This window comes from Dermacentor andersoni, chromosome 1 (genome assembly GCF_023375885.2).
Source record: "Dermacentor andersoni chromosome 1, qqDerAnde1_hic_scaffold, whole genome shotgun sequence".
Classification (NCBI taxonomy): domain Eukaryota; kingdom Metazoa; phylum Arthropoda; class Arachnida; order Ixodida; family Ixodidae; genus Dermacentor; species Dermacentor andersoni.
In genome coordinates, this window is record NC_092814.1 from 101,834,826 (window position 1) to 101,861,859 (window position 27,034).

General features: G+C 46.6%; 1 pseudogene; it reads left to right on the forward strand.

Annotated features, from left to right (window-relative positions):
- Positions 1-216: 216 nt before the first annotated feature.
- On the forward strand, positions 217-13,001 carry LOC126543298 (uncharacterized; annotated as a pseudogene).
- Positions 13,002-27,034: the final 14,033 nt, after the last annotated feature.

The window sequence follows — 27,034 nt, forward strand, 5'->3', positions numbered from 1 at the left end:
CAGCCGTGCGCGCCATTTGTCGCTGTCAGGGCGGGAGGGAAGGGGAACAGGCGGCACATTGCTGCTGCTTGCCTAGCGGCCGCGGTACGAAAGCCTCGGCGATCTCTTCGCCGGCGCGTCTGGACGATAGAGCACCGCACGGGCGCACTCCACTATCTCTTACTCTCCGGGGGAACCCGCACCGCTGCTGGTCCGCGCGCGCGGAAATGGCTCAAAATGTCCGCTCAGGAGACGGGACTAATCGCCCGAAAGCGAGCCACAGCCGGCGACATCTTTCCGATGGAGCACGGCCTCCAAGAAGGCGTGCGGGCGGCAGCAGCTATGAAGCCTCGGCGCCAACCATTGGCACCGCTGCCGCTCAACTCTCTGCGCCAGGGAAGCCCGCGCAGCTCTGTGGTATTGTCATTCGGCGTAGGGGGAGTGTCTGCCCCCTCGTCGGCACCCTAATAGCATGCGACGAAAGGCGTGGAGAGATCAGAAGAAAATGGAGTCTCCGGTAAGAGATTCGTGGACTATAGGAGACTTCAACACAGATGCAAACGAGAAAATTGGAAAAGCATGCCGCTCGTGGATAACTGTAGAAGTAGTCATGATAATACACGCGCAAGATTTTTCTCAGCAGATTCAAGTCGTCTTGGCGAATTGCGCACGGTACTTGAGCCAAATTATTTCCAGCAGGAGATCTCCGGTTCGATTCCCTGTGAAATACAAGAGAAAAAAAAAGCGCTCGTGTGCACAAAACCCAAGGTGAACAAAAATATTTCGGAGCTCTCCGCTACGGCGTCTCTCACAGCCCCATTCTTTCTCTTGGATGCTGAAACTCATTGCAACAATCAAACGAGAAAATTATATTAAATGTGAGCCTGTGTGGGTAACGTGCGGGCTGGGTAAACACACACACACACACACGCGCGCACGCATAAATATATATATATATATATATATATATATATATATATATATATATATATATATATATATATATATATATATATATATGCGTTCGCTGGTAATCATTGTATTACTATGGTTTGCGTTACCACTGAGAAGGGCAAGAATTGAAATATTTATATATAATTCAAGCAAAAGTTCTGTAGGTCCGTCGTATAGGTAGTTGAATAAAACGAAGGGGCACACTCACGAAAATTGCATGTTTAATGGTTTAACGTTTCAGCCGTGGCTCGGCCTTCGTCAGAATAACGGTTTATTCTGACGACGAAGGCCGTGCCACGGCCGGCACCTTAAACCACTTAAACCATTAAACATGCAATTTTCGTAAGTGTGCCCCTTCGTTTTATTCAACTACTTAGGCAATGGACCCACAGAACTTTTGCTTGAATTATATATAAATATTTCAATTCTCGCCCTTCTCATTGGTAATGCAAACCATACTAATACAACGATTACCAGCGAACGCATAAGCAGAATGCAGTAATACCTGTTGCGACATGACTGGTTAGACTGGAAGCTAGTTATTAGCCGACACGGAAATATAAATAAGCAGTATTTCAACGTTTTTTCGTTGTTTCAAGCGATATTAACACGCACTTGATTGCAACAGTGCAAGGATTTGCACAATTGCCGCAGTTTTTTGGTCTGTCTTAATTATTATAACAGTGTAACTCAGTTACGTAAGTAAGAGCAGCCTCCTTCGTAATCACCATGAATCAGTCCATAACAAAGAACAGCGAAGACACTCGGCATGTTTGAGTTAAAATTGCTACAACAAATGCAATGAGTTTGTGACAGGAAAATCAATAGTGAGCAAGAGGTAGGCTAGAGGTGAGCAGTCTTCAGGGATGACCTTTCTATAGGATGCCTTGCTATAGGCGAGATATGGGTTTCAGGGAGCAGTAACTCTGAACGAGAAAGTCAACTATCTAATAAAGAACAAGCAGCAGAAGCTTTTTTTTTGTTTTTTTTTTTCATTCAGTGACATCTGACATAGAAAAATCACTTGAAACTTCGAGAAGCAAGAACAGAGTGTATTCATACAGTTTATAATCCGCTGTTCTGGCGCACTGGCTTTACGTTGAGCTGTTAAGAGGAAGATTTAGCTAGGGTGCTCCTATCTAAATACATGTAAAAGGAGTATTCGTTTTTCTCGGCAATCACTGCACCACATGTGACAAGGTTTGTTCAATTTAAAAGAAAAACTTAAAATCTAGTGACTGTTGGTTTCGAATTTTTGATTTATGTTGTCAATTTTTTATTAGAAATTGACGAAAATAAAAAAAATTTCAGAAAACGAAACTATCAAGTTTACAGCCCTGTAACTCAGAAACGAAAAATGATACCACAATTCTGTGAATTGAATCTAATTGTAGATATAAAGCGGACAAAATTGATATGTTATAGGCTATAATCCCTAAAAATTTAGCAATATGGAAATACAGCTTTTGCAGAACCCTCGTACCCCAACGTAACAAATTCACGTAAAATATAGAATGACATATCGAATTTGTGCGCTTTCAATGATCTAAAGGATGCCGTTTACAGAACCGGAATATCTGTTCTTGATGCAGAGCTAATAATTTGCAAACTTCGTGCTTCTATCTTTCTTTTTAAACTTTAGAACATTTGAAAATTCTCGTAACAAAATTCAGGCCCTAAATCGTAATTGCGCTTCCAACAGTACCTAGAATTTAACTTTCTCTCTCAAGTGCAACACATTTCATTAAAATCGGCCCAGGGGTTACCTCAGAAAAACGGTTTTGCGTTTTACATGTATTTGAATAGGCCGCCTCGGAGTTGGACCCGAGCTAAAGCTTCCTCTTAAGCTCGCGGGCACGGGATCAATCGCGGTCGCGGCAGCCGCCTTTCGATAGGGGCGAAATGCAGGAACGCGTGTGGGGGGGGGTACCACGCATTGGGTGCACGTTAAAGAACCCCAGATGGTCAAAATTATCAAGAGTCCATCATACGGAGCCCCTCGTAATCATATGGTGGTTATGGCGCCTTAAACCCCCCCATTTAAATAAATTATTGCAAATGAATTTCGAAAACGTAAATACTAAAAAACGTAAACGAAAACGTAACGACAAAACGTAAATACGCAAATAGGGGCACGACGCTCTTTTCGGCACAAACTCACGCATCTTCATGTACCAGGCGCTGCTCCGATTCTTCGCTGACGTGGCGAACGCCGACTTCGCGGTGGAACATGGCTTCACCAAACCTTGGCCAGATGCTGCTACGACTGATCTGCAATCATCTGCTCGTGTCTTACACGGTCCGCAAGATTATTTGCTGGAAATCGTGTACGATCTCCGACGCACCGAAGTGGAATCTGCGCATAGGGGAACCTTTCCGGTTCCGCTGCGGGCTGGCCATATAAAGGACCAGCCAAGCCTAGAGCGATTGGGGCACGACGCTCTTTTTGGCACAAACTCACGCTTCTTCATGTACCAGGTCAGTTACCTAAATGGAACTAAGTGTTATCGCTCTAGCAACGTTATGCTTTTAAGAGTGTCGTGCCCCATTAGCAAGCGACCAATGGTTGAGTGTCTTGAACATGCCACCCTGTGCTTCGTTGATGCTCTACTATTCTCTCTCTACGACAGCTGTCTGACGCTTTCCCAAATCTTACTGCTCCTATCGGGGGATGTAGAACTAAATCCAGGGCCCATGAATGCAGTTGAACGTGACCAAATGACAAACATTGAAAGGATTCTCTTAGAACTGAAAACAGGCCAGGAAACTGTGCTTGCGAAGTTAACGGAAATTACAACAAGACAATGTGAATTAGAATCCAAAATTACGGGCTTAATAGAGAAGACAAATAATGTAGAAAGTCGTATTGCTCGGGTGGAAAAAATGGAAGATAAATTTATGGCTAAACTAGACGACTTGTCAAATAGAAGCCGTAGACAGAATCTGGTCTTTTTCGGGTTGCCTGACAGGGAGCATAACGAGACGTGGGAGTAAACTAATAAGTGGAATATGCAAAGATGTGATGAAACTTGATGATATTTCGGTTGAACAGGCTCATCGCGTAGGCGTTTTCAGAGAAGGCAAAAACCGGCCTATAGTAGCATGCTTTTCAAGGTGGAAGGGATGTGATGAAACTTGATATTTCGGTTGAACGGGCTCATCGCGTAGGCGTTTTCAGAGAAGGCGAAAACCGGCCTATAGTAGCATGCTTTTCAAGGTGGAAGGCTAAAGAAACTGTCTTTAAAAACGCTTACAGACTAAAAGGCACTTCGTACAGCATCTCTGAAGATTCCAGCCGAGCCGTACAAGAAAAAGACGTCAGTTTTGGAATTATGCGAAAGAAAAAAGAGAGAACAAAGAAAATCGTGTTCGCTTGAGTTATGATAAATTGATCATCAATGGGCAAACGTTTTACTGGGATAGCGATATGCGGATGCCAGTTCCACTTCAGGCGCATGCGCGACTGGACAGAGGCAAATGACGCATTCCGAATTCCGTTCCTCCGAAAGATAACTCAGCACGTTGCTCGCAGCCTGAACGGCTCTCTGTCCTGCTTGTAAATTGTCGCAGCATAAAGAACAAAGTCGATAACTTCATGTCTTTAGTAGCCACTGTTAAGCCTCAGATTGTGATGGGCACCGAATCATGGTTAGACAAGGATATATCTAATGTAGACATCGTTCCGCCTGGTTTTACTGTCTATCGGAAAGATAGGCATGGACATGGTGGGGGAGTATTCATTTTGATATCAAATGCATTGTCAAGTACACAAATTTTATTTGAAAACAATTCTGAGCCTGTCTGGTGCCTTGTGAAATTGCCTAACGGAAACAATGTAGTGTACGGGACGTTCTACCGCCCACCCGGCAGCAGCGACTCATTCGGATAGCTGTCTGAGATTCTATCTCTCCTGCCTAATAGCGTATTTCTAGGGGGGGATTTCAATTTGCCAGACTTCAACTGGAATGCCGGATGTGTGGCTGGTAATATGTCCCGTATTTACAGAGTTCGAAGAATTGCTCGGATTAAATGGATTGCAGCAGTACGTACTGGAACCTACACAAGAAAACGCAATTCTAGACTTAGTACGTTGCAATGAGCCGAACATAATATCAAAAGTTACTGTTTGCCCAGGTATTAGTGACCACAGGGCAGTTGTCATAGAACTTAACATACAGCGAGTACGGATGGCGCAAATTCCGCAAAGAAAAGGGTACAGCTACGACAGAGGAGACTATGCTGCTATCAGGACCGAACTTGAAAATTTCTTTCCTACTTTCCAATATATGTCAAACGCACGCTGTCCGTTAACTTTGTGGTCAGCATTTCGGGACAAAATAATTAAACTAGTCGAAATTCATGTTTCATGCAGGTACCTGCGGCAACGAAAAAAACAAAAACCTTGGTTTAACGTAGAAATACGTAAACTTATAAGGAAAGCAAGACAAACGTATAAAACATTTTCTGCCGACACCAGTCTGGCAAATCAGAAATGCTTGCAAGAGATAAATGAGCTATTGAAAGCAGCAATTAAATCTGCCAAAGATACCTTCTTTGCTAAATTAAACAAGGACTTGAGAGAAAACCCAAAATCTTTTTGGAAATATGTAAAACAAAATCGAAAAGAAGATATAACAATACCATCTTTAACTGTTGACGGCAAAACCGTGACGTCGGACTATCAGAGGGCGGAATGCTTCAACAAGTACTTCCAATCTGTGTTTTCGCTATTACCTGCTGGGGAGACTTCACTTTTGAACAACGCCAATCAAGGCGATATGATGCCAGACATTGAATTTGATGTTAGTGGCGTCGACTCTTTATTACGGCATTTAGATGACACAAAAGCAATTGGACCTGATGGAATATCCCCAGTGGTCCTTAAAGAGTGTCATAGCATCATTTCTCCGTATTTAACGATAATTTGTAAGCTTTCCCTTGAAACAGGCCTCATTCCCCAAGATTGGAAAACGGCAAGCGTGACACCCGTTTTTAAATCGGGCGATAGAAAACTCAGAGAAAACTATAGGCCGATTTCACTAACGTCAATATGTTGCAAAATATTCGAACACATTTTATATAGTAACATATCTGCATTCCTTGACTCAAACGCTTTTTTTACACCTTCCCAGCACGGATTCCGAAAAGGTTATTCCTGCAACCCACAATTAATAGAATTCCAGCACTTCTTATCTAAAACCATTGATAACAATAGTCAGGTAGACGCGGTTTCTATTGATTTTCAAAAAGCTTTCGATATTGTATCCCATAAGCTCCTAGATGTAAAGCTTGCTGCATTAAATATAAGCGAAAACGTTCAAAATTGGATGCGAAACTACCTAAACGGAAGAACCCACTCTGTTGTCCTAAACAACGCTGCATCTTCACCAATAACTGTTTCTTCGGGCGTTCCTCAGGGAAGCGTACTGGGCCCCTTGTTATTCTTAATCTACATAAATGACATTGTCGAACTAATTACATCACCCATAAAATTATTTGCTGATGACGGTGTGATTTACAGAGAAATTACCACTGAAGATGACATAGATACATTGCAAACAGATTTAGATAAGGTAGCGATCTGGTGTAAAAAATGGAACCTGAATTTAAATATAAAAAAGTGCAGTAGCGTAAGTTTTTCCAGAAAATTATCCAAATTTCAGCACCGATATAACATCAATGGCACGCTTATCGACATACAGCCGGAATATAAGTATTTAGGAGTCTATTTTAACGAATCACTCACTTGGCATAAACAGATTGACACTGTCATAGCAAAAGCTAGTAGGATGTTACATTTTATTCGCAGAAATGTTAAACAGGCAACACGCGAGGTTAAAGGAACTTTATACTTTTTACATGTTAGAACAATACTTGATTATGCCTGTGTAATATGGGATCCCTATCAAGATTACCTCATTAATAGACTGGAAAAACTACAGAACCAAGCAGTAAGGTTTGTTTGCAATAATTACAGCCCGTACTCTAGCGTTTCCGAAATGAAGGCCACTTTAGGATGGGATCTACTACATATGCGTAGGCAGAAGTTAAAGCTTAAACTATTGCACCGAATATATAATAATCATACGGGTATTAATCGCTATAACTATCTCCTGGAACCAGATTATATATCGACTCGCTGTGATAGCAACAAAAAGATCTCAGCCTATAACTGCAGAACAAACACTTTTTACTACTCTTTTTTTCCCCAAATCAATTAGACAATGGAACAGTTTATGAAATGATATAGTAAATGTGTCAAATAACGAACTATTCTATTCAATGCTGTGACGGCGACCTTGTAAAACAAATGTATGTGTTATATATCTTGGAACCTGCTTGTTTCACGTTACTTGTATGCCTTTCTCTAACAGCTATTGTAGTGCTTCTGTTTGTGAGTATATCTGTCCAAAAGCTTTTCTGTATTACTGGTTATATTTTGTTCCCCCCTACGTAATGCCTTTATGGCGATGTAGGTACTCTGTAAATAAATAAATAAAATACTCCTCTCAAAGCCTGTAACAAAAGCCTTGAAACCTAGCTTCTCCATATCAAGGATGTCACTGCTAAGAAGCCCAGTTTTGCGCTTCCCGTCATTTTGCGGGTTATAAGCAATATTAAATTATTCATGCGTGCATGTAAACCGAGAAAATGATGTTGCTAACAGTCCATTAAAATTAAGTAATTAAGGCACATCATCGGCATCAAACCTAAACCTACATACTAAATAGGTCATACTGGACTCGATATAAGCACGTCATGAACGCCTGATGTATATGTTACTCACCTCCACGCATCAAGAAATGAACAGTGTTTCTACAAAAACCGCTAATGTTTTGCTGTGGCTTCTTCAAATCCCGGCATATAAGGGCGCATCATGGCAGAACGGCGCCCCCATACAATTCACTGGGTTTCTGAAGATGTAAAAATGTCTAATTACTTTGACAAAAGCAAGAAAAGCGTCGCTAATTCGAGCGCCATTCATATTACTTCACTCACTACAAATGAGAAAATGCCTTGGCGTCCGAAATCCCGATGTAAAAATTCAGTCTCGCATTTTCGGTATTCGGCGGCCGTCGCCTACTCGATTTACATCGGCTCCTTCGTAGTGCAAGATTGTGCCGTAGCTGAAGTTCCGCTGACCCCCACTCACTGTGCAATTTGTGTGCCGCGGTGCGTCTTCGTGCACAGGGTTCTGCGAATCTAGACTCGTCTGAACACAAGCTGTACGGGCATCCTTTTTTCTTCTACACTTGTCCATTTAGACACGTAGCGCCATCGCAGCATTTATCCTGTCGGTGATTATTTACAGGCTGTATGCAACGCACTTTGCAAGCCACAAGCCGCGTTGCTAAGGTTGAACGGGGAACTGCGGCAACGGTGTGCGATTGTTGTCTGCAATCGTAGGTAGTGACGTTCGCGTTATTCGTGAGAAGTAATCGAGTAAGCAAAAAAATAAACAAACCTTCTGCACTATGGTGGCTGCAGTGGACGGAGCGCTGTGCGCACTGACCTGCTCCGCCGTAGCCTCCACCATGCGAGGAGTTCAAGTTGGAGGGCTATCTGCGATTGCAGATAACTGCGCTTCTACGCAGTACACTAAAATACTTCCTGCTGCTCATTTTTCGGGAAATAGTGCCTTTTGATAAGAAATACGCTGCACTACTAGGTTGAAAGTTTCTGCGAGTCGCTTTAAAGGCAAGAAATAATCTGTAGCTACAGGAGTTACAGTCGAGCCGTACTTAATTGTTTCAGTGACTTTGCCTTCTGCAGCAGCACATCTTAATTTGAGAGCGCCACAGGATTTAATTTCGTCACTTTCATAATTTCTGTGCGAATGAAATCTAATTTTATGCTTTAATTCCGCTGAGAATGTTATCGTCTTTCGCAACTATGAGGACAGATGCGCGTGTAGTTTCCTTTCTCCTCTCTTTCTTGGAGTGAGTAAAAGAGTATTAAAATATTGCAATAGTATTTTTACTATTGTTTGCAACAACCATGTATGGCTTCACTGTTTCGCGCCTCTAGCTTTTCTTCGTTCTTGTGACCTCGAATGCACACTCTTTTTGAGCCTGCCCTAATGGTAAACATTCTGCTGTGATATATCTGCCAATGGATTAAGGATGCCCTGTCGACAGATGCTGTCACAGAATCAAGCAAGGGAGTAAAATGTAATACGCTTCTGGGAAAATAAAATTGTAAAATAAAAGAAAAGGAAGAAGAAGAAAGCTTGTGAAGCCGAAAACTTTAAGTATCATTTCCCCTTTGAACTTCGTTGATGCAGCGATAGGAAAAAAGCTCCAACGACGCCTGATTAGAAACGAAAATTGGCGTTAGCTGTAGTCCATTCACATTAGATTTTATATCCTGTTGTCTGGCCCACAGAGACTTCACATAAAACGGTGCTCACTAATGGTATTGCCAACTGTTTTGCACATATGTCGGTTTCTGTCTCACTGAAAAGCTATAAGCTCTGTAACAAAGAGCGAAAACCAAAGGGTTCCCCCGCAAAAACGGTTTGGTATGTCGAGAATGCCCGGGATGCGAGACACAAGCGGGAACGCTCGTCGCTAAACACTTTATTCTCTTCCACCTCCGCTTCGATGGGCATTTGCGCCGACTTTAGGGCTTCAGTTCTTTCTCTCGTCCCCGTTAAGAGGGGATGCTCCCCACTGGTCTCTTTATGAGTCTTTACTTTCTTCCGCTTTACGTGGGTTGCCACTGTACAGAGCGAAGAAGCGCAGAATCCACTCTCCATTATTTCAACGATTCTCGAGTCCGCATAGCAAGACTCGCCACGAGACCGAAAAGGATTCCGTCAACGAAGCGAGATGAGACTCCGACTGAGAGCTCCAGGCTGCCCGGTAATGAGCAGGTGGCATGCAGCTCAGTCGCGAGCGGCAGGATCGCTGAATGAAAAGCAGGCAGTGCCGTCGAAGACGAGGCCGCCTCTCGCTGCATTCATTTCAAGTAATAGCTGGGGTACATCACGTTAATCTGCCTAGTGTCTAAAGCTACATCTCTTCGCGATGACTCGAGCTGTTTCTGTCTCCCAAGTTCAATGATACTTTCTCGTACAACTCCCTCTCTCCCATGCGGCCCTGCCGCCGCCGCCCTCGTTCTCATTCCTTCTTTAGTGCGGCTCTAAGGCGGCATTTCACGCGTACACGCAGTTATGCCAGCGGTATGTCCTCTAAGTCGCAAAGTAATGTATGCTTCACTCCTTCATTCCAATGTTATAACGCATGTGGGCGAGCGCATTTATTTATTTCTAACTCAGAAAATATTTAGCTGAATGTCAAATATTACGCGCTGACGAAGCAACAGGACAAATATCTGTCTCCTAAGTTGCAGATAGGTGCACTCAAGACATTCGTTAAACGCTGCTCGTCTCAAAGCTGAATTTAATATTTGCGATGATTTGAAAAAAAAAAAAAAAAATACGACCATGAACTTCAAGATCGGGGCGGGGTGGTGGGGGGAGGTGGCATTCGTTACGTGTTGAAAATTTCCCTTTCTTGCGAAACGCTTTCAAAAGCGAGAGCTATTTAACAAAAGACAGGCTACTTTCGTCTACAGTACTGAGAAAAGAAAGGCAATGTAGCGAACTTAAATGAGATTCGCACAAGTGCGCCGAAATTCTATGACGACCCAGCGAGCCTCATCTGTATTTGTCACGAACAGCGTAATGTCACATAAAATTGCAGTGCGAATGGCTTGGCCTCACATACGCTCATCTAAAGAAAACTTCATCTCGAGAGAAGCCGCATAACAAATTACATGCGCACTCCTGGAGCAGGAGTACAGAAGTGCTCACTTGGACGACAAGCACACGTAGAGCAACAAAGTTGCGATGCGTTCACACTGTGGCATTCCATTTGTTGCCTACTCTGTGCTGGCGACTATTCATGAAGGCGGACAGGCCAAGTCTACAAAAGGATGCGTGTCGCGAGGGCTTACAAAGGTCAGAACCGAGACAGGTAACAACAAAGATGTAACAATCAGACCGGAATATATGGTAGCCTGTCCTAACAAGCTGATACACGAGAAGTATATACACATATACACGTTCAAAACATGCGCGCACTGTCCATAAAGAAGCGTCACATCAAAATATATCTACAAATTTTCATCAAGTGCTCTTGCTCAAGGAGAGCTAGATGCGCCTTCCTTTCTCTCAACGCCCCTGGCATGTGCTTCTAGTTTAACGCCCTAAAATAGAGCTATGAGAGACAGCCCTTGGGGAGGGCGCTAGGGTGGTTTCTCATAAGCCTATTTAAGGACGTTAACCGACAGCAATGAATGAATGTCGAAAATTATTGTTGCAACTGAAAGTAAGAATTTCCATATGTAATCCATACATAGTGTGCTTAGAACGAGCACGCGCACTTTACCTACCACTCCGACTTATGTAAATGTAGCCGAGTGTGCGGGGTATTTGGTTTTTGCGTCCATGGGAGGTCAGTGACTCGCTATAACAAACGTACGTTTTGGAGGAATAGCGCGGGGAACCGTGAACGCGCGACAGGGCTGACCAGAACTTTCTGTGGCAGCAATACGACTTGGCGGGCCTGGCCCATCACATAAGGCTGTGGTGTATAATTTAGGCACAAACGCATCGCATATTAAATTATTTTTCCTAAGGCTCCCGTTGCTTGTTCTCTGCAAGCAAGCTTAAATCTGGGATAGATGCCTTCTACGGGGAAAAATTTGCGTAATTGCGCGGCGCTGGCCATGATGATGACGATGGTGGTGGTGGTTGTATTGGTTTATTGGCATCCATTTTGAAAAGGGGTGGAGACAAATAGTCACCTAGTCTGCTTGAGCTGGCATGGTGATTTCTACTTAAGTCAGCGCCTCTCATATCATCTCCTGTCCCTATATGAAACTTGTGAGGAAGTTTCCTGACCAGGAGTATTGGTGGATCCTAGTATCAGTTTGATGAGAAAAGTTGTAAAGCATGCTCGGAAACGCCCAATGAAGTTGTTTCATGAAGTCATCTTTTAAGGGATTATTTTTTGTGGGTTCTGAAAACAGCACGAGAAACAGAAAAATATGACGTCACTGCGCGCTTGCACTTGGCCGAATTCACAAAGCTCTTCGTTCGGGGGTGAACTTTGCCATTGGCCGGCCGCCTTCGCTACTGATATGTACAGCATAAGGATCGATTGGGTAAAATTTTCTCTTACGAACAATTCTGGCGTAAGAGCTTTTTTATGAATGCGGACACTGGTCCCGAATACGGACACTGGCAACTGTGGCTTCCAGTTCAGTGTGAATCGTCGTCATAGCGGTGCTTTAGCTATCACTGATTGTGCATAAAAGGGGAATTAAGTTTCGTTTCTTCTCAGCTCACCTAAATAACAAATAGTGAGCGGCTAGCCAATCGAATTTCCAATACCGATTGGGGAGTTTGGCTTCAGTAGGCCTGAGGAGACGCGTCGGCACAGGGACAACTTGGACAAAGCACTAATAAATTGTCTGGGTTTGGGCAGGCTTGACAGCAGGTACCAGATGCCGCCGCGTACATTTCTACTTAAAAAAAAACAACTTTTTTTGCTTGCGTGTTCGTACATTAGAGTATCGGCGTGTGCAGGGCTTTCCATGAGGGGGGGGGGGGGGGGGGGGGGCACACTACTTTGCAACAGCGTTGCAATATTGTCTGCAACCTCCCCACCCCTCCACCTTTTTACTTTTTCATTTATCAAACCAGGCTCTTCTTCAGCCTTCCCCTGAGAAGGTCTCTGACGGGAACGGCCCAGGTGTGAGGGAAACGAAACGTCTTTTTTGATCAGACCTTACTGGTGGTTTTATCCGCACTATCGGCCGGCCTACTGTGCAGTAGAATACCCTGGCTTGGGGGAGGCAGAGGCGGGCCGTTTAGTCTAGCCCCTCGATGAATACCTGCCTATACGCCCGTAATCTCGAGCTACGATTCCCAGCGATGCAAATAAGATCCCGTATAGCTTAAGCTGCAGATTTCCTTCCTGTTTCACATTTTTGCAGGAACTAAAGACCATGCACACAAGTTGCACACAAGGCAGCAGATGGTTCGACGTGTGCTTTAGGTTTCGGTTCCCCTGCGTTAATTAAGGGGATGCTGAACAAAAATATTTAAAAAAGAATGAAGAAAGCATCGAAAGTGCACTGAGAAAAAGTTATTATTCCGATACACATTTGTGATAACAGAGCGACGTGACTGAGTTGGCTATCTTGTGCGCATGTCTTCCGTGTTAAACCCGTCGCACGTGTGCCGATAAGCGATACATCGCGCTTACATAAACCCTTGTTTTTTTTTTTTTGTGCAATAAAGGAATCTTGCAAAAGCTGCTGTTGCGTCCACATCGGTTATTACAACATTGATTATATCGTATATTTGTGAAGCGATGGTTGCATTGTCGAAGGCTCATGAGCGCACATCGGGGGCAAGCCAGCCCGCGCGGGGCTGCGTGCCGACGGCCATGCCGTCACGCCTGTCAGTGGCAGCAGGGCGCAGAAAGGAACAGTCAGCGCTGGGCTTGCATGACATATCTTGGCCGATGTTTGAACGCTTTGTGTTGTTTTTAGTAAGCGCATATAGCAGACGTATTCAAAGGTATAGCGAATGTGATTGCACACGTGCTGATTGTGACTCTGATGTAAGTAAAAGACACATGGCACGATCGGGCGTTCGCCTTGTCGTACCAACAGCACACCAATGACTTCCAACAAGTTCCTACCGGATTCGGCGTCGGATCGTACGCCGGACGGATGAAAAACTGCCTGGATATCCTCGAACGGCCGCGGAGCGATCGGACCACCGCAGTCAAGCACAGCGCGTATTGCGTGCGACGCCGTCGGCGGGCTTGCACAAGCGCCGCTCGCTTGCTCGCACGCACGCACGCACGCACGCACGCACGCACGCACGCACGCACGCCCATCCAATGTGTCTCGAGTCGTCGTATGCCGCTAACGGAGCCTGCAGAGCCGCACGTCCGATCGGTTGCCGGATCGTACCGTGTGTCTTGCGCTGTAGAGATGCTCCCCCCCCCCCCCCCCTCAAAGAAAGTCGAAATTCCGCCCAAAAGGCGAAGCATCGTTTCTGATAGCAAATTAGTAGAGAACTATACGAAGTACGGATAGTAGTGTTATCTACCGTATGAACTAGTTAACATCCGTTTACTAACTAAATGAACAATTATGGTGTCATGCGCGCACAGGCAAACGTAGACACATTTAACTCGATGAGCGCGGACACTCGCTGTCGAAACATTTGCGTGAGAAAGAGCAACAGCAGCAGCGAGCGAATTGACCTTCGTGTTGCCTCTCGCTTCAACGAGAACTAAGCGGCGACAACACAGCGCAAATGAAGCTATCAGCCCTGGGGCATCTAGACTCTCTGCTCATCGAAGCTTGCTTTCAAGATAAGCCCGCGCTCAGCCGCGCCATAAGCAGCCGCCGCCGGAGTAGTACCGCCTGCCCGTCCCCCCCTGGTGACTTGCGCGCGGTAGAAGACGCCAATGCAAATGGAGCCTGCTCTCTAGCAACCGAGTTGCGGGATGGGTTTCATCGCCAATTCAAAAGGTGCAGCGGGACTGAGACGGAGACAAAGAAACACAAAACCACATCACAAGCGCTGAACATCCAGCGCTTGTGATGTGGGTTAGTGTTTATTTGCCTCCGCCTTAGTCGCGCTGCGCCTCTTGAATTACTATGAACGAACTATCCCAAATGAAAGTTATACGTCATCGCCAAACGCCAACTACTACAGCTTTTTGAGACGCACGTGATGTAGCGCGATAGCTTTGGGACGTGTGAAGGTTTATTTACTGCGGTGGACCACTCGTTCTAAACTACTACCACAGATTTTCTGATTAAGCTCTGTTAATTCTCTACGGGATCACGCAGTCAAACAGCAAACGCTACCAAAGTATTCTGAATGCAACAATTATGCGCCTTCAAGTACATCATTTCTTTATTAAAAAGTATAGGGGCCCTATAACGTAAAACTATTCCAATATGTTTTTATTCCAATTTGCGTAACCGCCGACGTAAGCATCGGGCGGTCACCCACAGGGTTGTCTGAACAGACAAATCAAACGCTCTCCTCATTCATAGGAGGTCACTTTTGTTCGCTTGAAAAACGAATAACATTGCCTGCACTAAGCGGCTTGTCTTATCTAATTGGCTCACAAGAGGCGAGGAGCACGGTCAAGTGGAGAAGGATTCGATGGGGCCGAGCCACTGCACCGAAAATCGATAACCGGATGAAGAGGGTGGAGCCGGCGTCTGCGATTGGTCCGATTTCCCTTACTTTGCATGCGGTGGCTGGTCGAAAATCGCGGCGGCATGCAACGGAAGCTTAAGGATGACGCTGAAACGGATCCTCAGCAGAGAAGAGTTCGCAGAACGAGGTCGTAAACGTGCCGAAAGTGCTAGAAAATGTTACACGGCCATGCAAAATGCTTTATTATACGCAAATAAACCCATGCTCTCCGTCAGGTGCGAGTAGCCAGTGCCTGAGCGATCGGCGGCAGCCATCTTTTATTCAATTTGGAACGGGGCAGCCTGCGGCTATTCAGAAGAAAATTCAGTTTTGTTCGGCATAATAATGCATCTTTAACGCGTACACGTCACTTTTACGCGGTGAGCTTTTGCGGTTTTGTGACATCGAGTGACGGACCGATGAAGTGGGTGCAGCCCGAAATCTTTTGACCAATAGCAGAGGGCTAATAGCGACAAGGCGTCGAATCAGAAATAACTATTTTTCTTTTGTCCGGTCAAAGCATGCATAATCAGTGTGTGCACGTGATATCAGATGAGGAGCTATCGCGGTTTTCGTGATGTCGCGTGACAGACAGATGAAGTGGGTGTAGTTCAAAAAAGTATTTGGCCAATCGCAGAGGGCTTATTCCAGAATTGGAATAGAAAAGTTTGGAATAGTCTTACGTTATAGCGCCCCAGCTCTTCAGAAGCGTTAGGCTATTCACTTTCGTTGACAATCATCGTCGACAGTTCCTGCACATTTGTTTTTATTATTGCCTAAGTAAATCCCTTGCGAACGCTTTGAAATAGCTGGTTATAAGTGAGCATGCGTTGAACTTAATAAAGAGTTTCGCGGGTGGCGTACGTATGATGTATTAGCGATATTTTGCTAGTATTAAGTTTACCTGTCTGGATTGATCTGTTAGGCAACGATAAAAGGATCCAGCGTTACTCCAAAAGTGCTTTGATTTCAATCTACTAGATGGCGCCACAGCATTTAGCGTTGGCCATGCGTATTCGACGGGGAACGTTCCGGCGTCCTGCGTATGTCATGCGTTCTACGCATGCCTAGAGAGCATGCGTAGCCGTTTTGCCTTCGCTCACGTAGACAAACAAATGCTCCGGAGTTGCCATTGCACATAGTTGTTTAAAAACCGGTTCATGTTCCTCGGTTTGGTCCCAGGGCGGATATCCTTCTTTACGTCAGGAAGTACCAAGCCTCAATCAAAGCGTGTCAAACGAAGAGAGGACGCCCGATGGGTGAGATAAGCTTCCACTGAAACCGAAAACGTATCTTTGACGACGGAACTACTGTTTCACACTGTGTCGCTAGGAATTTCGGCTGTTATTCGGCAAGGTCGCATAAGTCTGCAAGGTGTTTGATAGCCTTATTCCGCAGTGATTATATTGTTTTGTTGGTGCCGAGTGCTCGGATCAGCTGCTTGTTCCCTACTGTTCTAGCGATGGTAATGATGTACACCTAATTGCTAGAACACATGCTTCCGTCACCTGCCGAAATGGCCTTGTTATGAAAGCGCGGAGGTTTTTACGCGCTATGAATACTTCGGTGTATTGTATAGCTATACCTCGGGCGTCTGTTATGTTTTCACGTGTAAGCGCAGAACTCAAAATTTCCCTGGCTGGTGCACAGAGTTTGGTCACTTCAAACCATTTCGTAACTGTATACTGCTATTACTATATTAAAACGAATGCCTAATTCTCTGAAAGGAAAGCGCGCGCACGTCGACAAAGTGGAACGAGGGTGTATCCCTGCGTGCAGTCGGTGAGCAGAAAAGGATCTCGCATTAACTCTTTCCGCGAGCGGCAAGCTGTGGAGAGCTTGGACACCGGCATTGGATGTATTGCCCATGTAGCCCACAAGAGTATTAACGTCTTCTTTTTCTTTTTTTTTTCCGTCAGCCTCGCGGTTCAAGTACAAGTTCACAGAATGGTAGCGGGCAAGGGTGGGTGAAGGGTAGTTAGAAAGGGGAGGGAGAGAGACGATGTGGTAATGCGGCAAAGAACCCCCTTTCTTGCTGTCTTTCTGCATTGCAGGGTAAATGGCGAAACTCAGTTTGCGCCGCCGCCGTCCACCACCCTGGGCGTGGTTGTTGCTCTGCACGACCACGCGGCGGCAGACCGGTGTTCTCCTCGTACGACGTTGGGGCCCGTGCCGTGTAACTGTATAACCTGCGAGATATATTGCATTGGGCGGCGCGCTGCGCTGGCTCGGCGGGGGAAGTCGGAAGGCTATCCTTGCAACAGGAACCCCGCACCCTTCGCCGGTACGCTGTAGGCGTGGGAGGCGAGAAAGTTTCTCCGTCACGAATTTACTTGAGTGGCATTTCGTTGGTATTCAGCGGATGGGCCACACTCCGCGGCACCGTATAAATAATCTTCCAGTATGCTCTGCACGGAATGTTTTCGATGGATGCCTCGTATTACACACAAATGACGCCTCTTGTCGTTTTGCTTGCCTCCCCATTCGCTTTCTCCCTGCCTCTTGTTTAGCACGATGCACCCACTTCTTTTTCCGTCGCTCCTTGCGCCTGTGCGGCGTTTTCCGGCAGCTGCGTGCTCTGCAGGCGTGCTAGCGTGTTTCTCGACAGGCTTGATTCCCCACTTCGCGGATGCAGTCTCCCGCTTGTCATATAGCGAGGCCACGGCGCCAGAAGACGTTTCGGTAAATCTTCATTTTCGTTTATTCGAGGTAAACCTTCATTTTCGGCTACACGAGGAAAATATTTCAATTTTTTGCTCTGTTTTTGTATAAGTGCGCTCTGAATTCACAATGGTTCCATCAGCTTGCCGCTCCATATTTGAAAATAATTGCTTATATCGATTGAAAATGTCAAAGGGTCCCTCACCAGGTCTGGCAATTTTGAGCTGACAAGCGCAGAGCATACAATGCGCGAACGATCGTGTTTGCAAAGAATTACGTCGCTACGCGCAGCCGAAAGGTCTGAAATTTGAATCTGAACGCCGATTTCCCTTCTCCTCGCGACCGCTGCGCTCCAAGCCGGACGGTGAGGTACTGGCGTCCCCGCGCCTATGTACTCGGGTCCACAGTGTGGTGTCGCTCGTGGGGACACGTGACTTCGAGAATTATTCATGGCACCATCTGTTATTTGCGTGATCTGTTGCTTGAATTGACGAATTGAAGTTTAGAGAAATAATAAAACGCACAAACGGAATGTCTGCGTGCTTTTTGTTTTACTTCACAGCGAAGCAAGACAGATGTACTTCCCCTTCGTCTGCTTGTTCCCACGGTCGTGCAGTCACGTGAGCAAGTACCGAAACTGTACCATTTTATACCGTGTTGCAGCGCGTCATCATGCTCTGCGATCCGTTTGTTCTGCCTCAGTATTCATGTAGCACTAAAGTATACCGCTAGTCATGTGACTTTGGGCACAGCGCGCAACATCGTGCGCTGTGCGAACGAAACAGTTCACGCGCGACGTTGTCAGCGGAAGTGCGTAGCGCCGAAAAAAAAGTGAGGAGAAAAAAAAATTAAGGCGGGGCCCGTGACGTATGCGTCACCCGATCCTCGAGATCCGGTATGGGAGAACGCAAGGAAGGAATTTCGCTTGTGGAGTCTAGACGGGGCGAGTGGAGAGAGCGTATTGCTCGGCAGGTGAGTGGAGCCCGCCTGCTCAAATCATGGGTCGGTGGCACTGAAATATTTCTATCACGCCTATTAGTGAGCTGATTTGAAAAATTTTTGCGACAGAACGCTCCCCACAGGACATGTAACAACTTGCTGCGTATGACTAAAATTTGCTATGGTATGAATCTGGTTCGCCGATGCCACTGCTGCATTCAAGCCTTATGAAAACAGTGCGCATTGCGCATTACGTATTGCGCACTAATAACTGAGGAGATTCTGGTGTTCCTCGAGCCGGAAAAATTATGATAATCAATAACAATAATAATAATACTTTTGCTATTATTCTGGCGTTCTACTCATTTCCTGCGACTGCAGCAGGTAGTCGCAGGGGACATTGTTCTCAATAACAACTTTATCTGTGCGATGAACTCAACCTCGTACGCTGCAGGTATACCGTTGGCTGCTGCCTCCGAACTGCATGCATAGGCGTCACCACTCTGGGAGTCTATGTGGCGCCAAAAATCTTGCACAAAATACCAAGAGCCGTTGTAGCGCAATAACCCAGTATTAAGCGCATGCAGCTGCATGAATTCGAATAGCAATGTCTGTGGTGGGCAGTTTTGCTTTAAGCGCTTTTTTTGTACCATTCACAGCGTGTTTTGCCGACATTCGTAAGTATAGGTTGCATCTAATGTGTTGCATCAACATAGGTGTTACGCCTTGGCTATAAAGCCGTAATGTCGTAATTTATTCTTTGCACAGAACAGAGATGCGCTCAGTGGCACTGCATTGTGGTTAAAATTTTGTTATATTTAAGCCGGTTGTGTGAGATTTGGCGTGTCTGTAGCGATAGCAAGCCAGCGCGGTGATCGGCTAAGAAAGAGGCCTGATGATGACGACCGGAGCCATCGCCATCCTCGTCAGCATAATGGGAAGGACGGATGGACGGACCGACAAAGCGAACCCACTTTCGAGCTCTTAACTTGAGTCACAGAAAAAAAAAAGAGCATGGGAATAGTAGTAAAGAAATGTCGGTAAGGCACGAGCGTACGAAGTATGACTTCGTTATACTACGTTGCCTATACTGCAGCCAACGAGATTGCCCAGGTACTTATTTCCGCTTGCGATGTTTATTCGTTTCCCGTTTTCTTAAAACGCAGGTACCGCAGGGCTATCCTTGGAAAACACGCGTAGTTCAGCTTATCGCATAATATGAGATCCCCAATGCATGAGTCGTTGATGTGCGCTTTTGTCGAGCATGGAGCTACCGTGAGATTGCATGACATGTAGAATTTTGTAAAGAACGCTAGCTTGCAATATATATTCCTGCCATATTGCACTACCGAATCAATAGGACGTATTCCAGACAACATATTGGCCAGTAAACCTCCACGTACCCAATAAGGCGGTCATCTGGCGTCAAGGCTACACACAGTATACCTTCACGCCTACCCAGCACCGTTTGCACCCCGTCACAGGCAGCGAGGGTACACCTAGCGAAGCGAAAACGGCAGCTTTTGAAATGCGAAAGCATTTCTATGGCTACCCTATACACCACTTTGGTTGGTCTGTGTGGCGTCGAGACGATAACCACGTATAAAGAATTAGGAAAATCTAGCCCATACGAGTCCAGGCCTGCAGCATGGTAAGCACGCAGTAAACATTTTAACATCCTTAAGGATGTAAGTCAATTTATCGCCAGAGGAGCACCTCTAAGGTGTCAATACAAGCACTCTGATTAAGACCTATAATAAGGGTGTTTGGCTGAAGTAGAAGCGAAATGAAAGAAAAAAGAAATGTCGCACGCAGCTCGTTTTACTTTCCACTTTTAAAAGTTCTTTATTGGCGTTACTACACAAGCGGCATCAAAGGACAAAGAATTCATTTTTAAATAGGTTACGAAAAGATATGCATGGATGTGAACCCAGGCACTTCACGCGAAAATCAGACACCCTTATCACTGCGCCACGTCGGAGCCATGTTTAAGCTCTTCAAATATTGGTATCTGTATGTGTAAATTGTCCAGAAGCTCCAACTTCATTTTATCAGCAAGCTTGAACAAGGTCACAACTCGCATCAATGAAGATCCGTCCGTTACGCTTGAAATCTAACTTTCCTACAGCTGCAAGGACAGTTTTCAAGGTGCCGAACGTTCAAATACCTTTCGTATAGGATGTTGATGGTTTATTGTTTTGAATTTTTAGCCCACGCCCTTACTATAAGGATCTTTGAGTAAAATGGGCGCTAAATGCGTATAACGAAGGGCACAAAGTGAAAAAAAAAGCCCTTTTAAAAAATTTAATTACGCGGTTTCATATGCCACAACCAAAATGTGATTATGATGCGTGCCGTGGTGGGGGACCCCGGAATAATTTGGACCACAAGGGGTTCTTTAACGCGCAACTAAACCCAAGCACACAAGTGTATTCGCATTTCGCCCCCATAGAAATGCGGTCGCCGTGGCTGGGATTTGATCCCACAATCTCGTGCTTAGCAGCCCAACACCATAGTCACTAAGGAATCACGGCGGGTAGAACGCCCTTTCAACACTCTTAAGGTGTTAAATTGTTTATTATACAGTTGCATATATTCTTGGAGCCACGTCAACAATTGAGAAGGGGCGCGGAATACATGTGACACTAGAGCGAAAGAGCACTGCCACCGTCGTGTTATCACGATATCGACGTTCATGCGCGTCTCACGCCTGGAGGGTACCAGGTCTCCAGAGAGGCGCAGTGAGTTTGGCTGCAAAAGCGACTAAGGCAAACGGACGCACCGTCACGTTCCGCTCAATCGGCTGTGACACACGTTGAGTAAAGCATGTGTGCTGTGCGAATGGTTCTCGCATAACTTTGGCGCTCATCGTAGACAGATTTTGCCCGCAATTATTTCACCACACCGCACGCACTCCGGTATTTCCTTTGACCACAACTCTGATAAACCGATACTTGACAGCCATCTCATAAAATTGCAAGGCCCTTCCACCTTGCGAAGGTGGATGACCGGCGGAGCTGTAAACGTCGTGGTAATAAAACTTCCGGCAAAGACCATATTACATCGCTCATTGTCACTTAGTATCGACGGTCACAATGGCTTTGTGGTCGCTACGATAGACACTGATCGGCATACTCGCAACTGCAAAGACATTCTTTGATAATGTAAAATCGATGCACGTACGCGGCTGGGTGTTCGGTTCAGCCGGATTGGTGCGGCACCGCAAGCGATTTGTCTGCAACACGCGTAAACCACTCCCGTTACGGTCCCGACATATCCACATATCCACAGGGGTAGTGTCATCGCAACTAACCCACGCAAAGTGAGTAGCCACGAAGCTTACGGGGCTTGAGTCATTGCATTTATTGCTTGCTTACGGGGGTATGAGACACTGATGATGATAGTTTTTGCATGCGGACATGAAAATGTTATAGTTCCTTAGCCCCCCCATACACAGCTCCGCTATAAAAAAAAAAGAGAACTACTGGCATTAGAGCAGTGGTCGGCGAACTCAGAGGTCAGCACCGCGGTGATGACCAAGGTCGCCATGGTCCTGGGCCTATAGGCAGAAGATTCCAGAGAAAATATGACAGAAGACGTGTTTACCTTACTCCGGCCCGAGATTTTTGTTCACTTTAGGGACGTTAGCCAGCCCAGATACCGTCGCCCCCATTACGAGAGTACGTAGCGCTACCATTCTTACAGCGGAGCTGTTAAGCTTTTCGTAAGTCAGTTTCGTGCCGACAGAAAACTCGGCCCAGCTGTGCGTCGCCGACCCACGCAACCTCCTGGCAACACACACGTGCGTATACGGCGCAGTCTCGCCGCGGCATGCGTGCGCTTCGCCTTTCCTCTCCCCAGCCGAGGAAAAAAAAGCGTTCTCTTAGCCGTGACGTCACTGATATGCTAGAAAGCTCTGAGCAGCCGGCGCGCCGACAGACGTGTCGCCTCTCCCGTCTAGTGAATACCCGTGCACAGCTACCATAGGGCGACCGAAGAAAGCCAAGACCCCAGAGGAAGAAGCCGCTTACAAGAAAGCTCTGCGCGCGGCTCAGCGGGACTACCGTCGACGCCAGGAAGAAGTGGCGTCTCGAGTACATGTCTAGCTCGTTTGGGATGGCCTGTCTGACGCAAAAGTGAGGCTGCTACCCCAGGACGATTCTCAGGACTTGCATAGATCAGATCTTTGCTAACTTTGATACGGAGTGCCTGGGCGAGGTCTGTAGGCCACTTGCGATTTACCATAGTGATCACAAAGCCTTGTTGGCCAAGATCAGTAAGAAGCCGGCTTGGGACGAGGCTACCGTGCGGTGCCGCGACTCGCTAAATGCAAGCATGGAGAATTGGGTGCATGGCTACAGAGAGAGAGAGAGAGAGAGAGAAAGGCAAAGGAAAGACAGGGAGGTTAACCAGAGATTATCTCCACGCACGCACGCACGCACGCACGCACGCACGCACGCACGCACGCACGCACGCACGCACGCACGCACGCACGCACGCACGCACGCACGCACGCACGCACGCACGCACGCACGCACGCACGCACGCACACACACACACACACACACACACACACACACACACACACACACACACACACACACACACACACACACACACACACACACACACACACACACACACACACACACACGCACACACGCACGCACGCACGCACGCACGCACGCACGCACGCACGCACGCACGCACGCGATACAGAACTGTTTCTGTGCGCACTGCCACGCAGTCTGCGAAGTTAGCATGTCTACAAGTGTGCCACGACTTGCCTCGATAATCTATAGATAGGGGCAGCCCGGACGGCCGAATTGAGCAGCGGGACGACGAGATCGTGGAAGTATGCAGTGGTGAAGATGCGCTTGCCGAAGACCTGTCGTTTGCCATACCTGGTCGGACGTCGAGGACCGGATCGATAATGATGACGACTGGTATTGAAGCACTGTACATAATACATTGTGATGCACGTACTGTGGCTTGTATGCGTGTGACTGGCTGGGGCTTGTGTGGCTTACCGGCCTGGCCGTGTATGACCTCACAAGAACGTGACGAAACTTAGCAAATCTTCGCGACACTTAGTATGAGCATAGTTAAGCCATGCTGCATACCCTCGTTAGACTAAGCAAAACCGAGCAACGCTTGTTATGAGCATAGCCAAGCCATGCATAACATCACAAAACTTAGCAAAACCTAGCAATACTCAAGAAAAGCCGGAACTACCTCCGCTGTTACCCAGCCTTGAACCACTCGTGCAAACTGCCCACATTTCTTTTGTTCAATTTACGGAAGTTAGCCAGCCTAGATACACCCCCCCCCCCCCCCCCCCTCCTCGTACAAGACCACGCATACGACTTATTCATACAGGTCCGTCAGGTGAACAGCTTCGCTGTAAAAGATGAACACAGCTTACTTTAACGGTTATTCACACCGAATAGGCTCACGGAAAACACGCTGCTCTCTGTTTAACAAGTTCTGTAGTATACACATCAAAGTTAAAGCAACAAGAGATCTGTCTTTCCAACTTAAAAAAAACTCGGGTCGAACCATTCATATGATGGCGGATTAGCGAGCGAAGCTGCCGATTGCAGATAGAGCAATTATGACCAAACTCCGCTGTTACTATTGGCCAGCGGGGGTAGTCACCTTCTATCCTCTCCTGCTCCTATGCGACGAATCGCTTCGCGAAGCCAACAATGCGACCCCTTCGGACAGGCATGCGGCGCCAGTAAGGCGAGACATGTTTGACGGACCGAGTATTGTTTGTTGGTTCGCTGTCGCCTTCACGGACCAATGGGAGCAAGAAAACTCCTGGAAAAGGGTGTTCTAAGGAGCTTGCTTACGGACCCCGGTAACCGCCACGGTCGTTTGACAAACGCTCCAGCTAACTGCGGGTTCATCTCAGGAACCAAGACGTGGCAGCTTTAGTCAAGTGTGACAAACCGCTGTCTACGAGGCTCCCCTCCTTTCTCTACGTTCAGTGAACAAAGGTGCTGCAGTAAGTGCGTGAACGCTCGCCCTCAACGTGGGTCCTTCGACGACTTTGGACGCTCCGATTGGACGAAGGTTGAACGGCAGTTTCCCTGGCCTACGGATCTAGGAAGGACAGAGGAGACGTTTTAAGGAGACGTTTTCGGCTTTTCGGTGTGCTTCACTTCAGTCATGCTAGACTGATGAAATGTAACATTCTTCACTCTTCATGTAGATATTGTAAATAAACCCTGTACTCCTCGTTCTCGATGAGCACACGTTCCTTCCTTCAACAACGTTCTTAGCGTGGATGAGCCGGACGACGGCATCTACCCCTTTTTACATGCCCGACCCCAACTCTTAGACTGCGTCCAGAAACATTTCATTGAATTTGAAATTTGGCCCCGTGAAATTCGAAGGAGGTGGCAACTCACGTTTGTGCCCGCTTGGCCGCAGACTCGAACGACCTAGCTTAACGCTTACAAGCGGCCTCCAGTGCGCGACCTTCATCGGTCGACGCCGACGCCACTCGACGCCGACGATTAGACTCTCGCATCTGTTCTAAATGACGTTCTTCGCAGACAAAGTCACTGGCCGCATTCTCCGCTTTCGCACGAGTACATTACCGTTGGTTATAGTCGCGTCCCTGCTGCCGACGCCTCTCCTCGTACTCTGCTTGTTATTCGGTCGTGCGTACAGTGCGTGGTCTTCCCATTTTTTGTTGGAGTTGCCTCTATTGCAATGGTTTCTGCAATGCACAATCTGGTTCTTACACACAGCGGCGACTACCGTGGCAAACATCCCCGTGTTTTTCCGCCACAACTGCCGCGCCGTTGTATTGAGGGCAGACGACAGCAGACGCAGCGGGCTGTAATGATGGTCAGCGCGGGTGCACCAAGGTACCTGGTATACCTGGCAGCGAAGCCAGGTATACTATAAGCCCATACGTTGAAAACATGGCGGTTCATCCGCGGTTCATGAGGCTTAGCGCCATCTGTGTGAGGAGGGAACAGTTACGGCGCAAAAAAAAAAATATTGTGACGTCATATACGTTAAAAATAGAATTGACGTCATTTTTTTTCAAAGCTGCGAAATTTGTTTTGGTGGCCTGCCATTACAGTTGTATATTCAAATACCCCGCCATTCGACTTGATGGGCGTTTCAGCCTTTCAGCGCGGAAGGCGATGCAGCAAAAGGTCAGCCGTACGGGTGTCGAAATTGCACCCCTGCACAGAACATACTTTCTTTGCAGGCTGACGAAAGCTTTGGGTGTAGAGTGCGGGTCCCATCGTCGACGCCAAGCCTGCCGACGCCAAGCCTGTCTCATCACGCGCATTCATAATTGATTAGGAATTTCATTTTCATTAAATTAATCTGTGCCGCGTTTTAATTAAATAAACGCCTTTGTTCGTTCCCAACGTTTGTTTCCTCCTCACATAGTCGCGCTTCAACACTGCTCCCATAACCACCCTTGCTGATGTCGGGCACAATTTGTTCTGAACCGCTTTTCGCCCGAAGCTTCCCGACCTATTTCGATTGACCTTGGGTGCACTACACCACTCCGCAAGTGCGGTGCGCAATAAAATCACGTGTCCTCTCTTTCTTCTCCGTCATACTATCGTTCGTTCTCCCCTATTCGTTGCTCGCGCCGCCATCTTTTTTGTTCACCTTACGGACGTTAACAACCCAAGTACCACCCCCCCCCCCCCCCCCCCCTACGAGACACCGCATACGGCTCATTCATACAGGTCCGTCAGGTAAACAGCTTAGCTGTAAAAAAAAAGATGAAAAAGTCTTATTTTACTAATTCTACTCTTTGCACATTACCTGCTAGTTCGCACTTAAGTAGTAAGGCACCAGAAGCCGAGGAAATGTATGTCTCTTAACCTCATTCTCTTATGTCTTGCTATACCAGCTACAACGTTAAAGTACATGCTGTTTAATGTAACATACAGTGTGTGTCGATGAACTCGACAAAAGTGTGGGTCGAGTCGGCCTTAGCTTTGCCTAATGTTTTGTAAACACTAACCGGTTGGATTCAACGACCACCCACTTAGACTGAACCAGTCCGACCACTGAAATGAATGAAAACAAATTTGGCATCTTCACAGCGGGTCGGTCTCCTAATCTATCCTAATGCATTTGGTATGCCTGAGCTTGACTGAGCGGTCAATCAGCCGGACTGCATTGAGATGGTTGACTTAACCCGAGCCGCTTAGAAAGATAGCATTACTATATTCGTCTTGCCATTTGTCAGAGCACTGCGTATCGGCG